Raw genomic sequence first — 886 nt, 5'->3', positions numbered from 1 at the left:
GTGATTTGATGGCTTAATGAGAGTTAGTATGAGTGTGATTTGATGGCTTGATGAGAGTTAGTATGAGTGTGATTTGATGGCTTTATGAGAGTTAGTATGAGTGTGATTTGATGGCTTGATGAGAGTTAGTATGAGTGTGATTTGATGGCTTGATGAGAGTTAGTATGAGTGTGATTTGATGGCTTGATGAGAGTTAGTATGAGTGTGATTTGATGGCTTTATGAGAGTTAGTATGAGTGTGATTTGATGGCTTGATGAGAGTTAGTATGAGTGTGATTTGATGGCTTTATGAGAGTTAGTATGAGTGTGATTTGATGGCTTAATGAGAGTTAGTATGAGTGTGATTTGATGGCTTGATGAGAGTTAGTATGAGTGTGATTTGATGGCTTAATGAGAGTTAGTATGAGTGTGATTTGATGGCTTGATGAGAGTTAGTATGAGTGTGATTTGATGGCTTTATGAGAGTTAGTATGAGTGTGATTTGATGGCTTGATGAGAGTTAGTATGAGTGTGATTTGATGGCTTGATGAGAGTTAGTATGAGTGTGATTTGATGGCTTGATGAGAGTTAGTATGAGTGTGATTTGATGGCTTGATGAGAGTTAGTATGAGTGTGATTTGATGGCTTGATGAGAGTTAGTATGAGTGTGATTTGATGGCTTTATGAGAGTTAGTATGAGTGTGATTTGATGGCTTAATGAGAGTTAGTATGAGTGTGATTTGATGGCTTGATGAGAGTTAGTATGAGTGTGATTTGATGGCTTTATGAGAGTTAGTATGAGTGTGATTTGATGGCTTGATGAGAGTTAGTATGAGTGTGATTTGATGGCTTGATGAGAGTTAGTATGAGTGTGATTTGATGGCTTGATGAGAGTTAGTATGAGTGT

Source organism: Poromitra crassiceps, assembly GCF_964638095.1.
Source record: "Poromitra crassiceps genome assembly, chromosome: 13".
NCBI classification, from domain to species: domain Eukaryota; kingdom Metazoa; phylum Chordata; class Actinopteri; order Beryciformes; family Melamphaidae; genus Poromitra; species Poromitra crassiceps.
Note: the sequence above shows the minus strand (reverse complement) of the source record.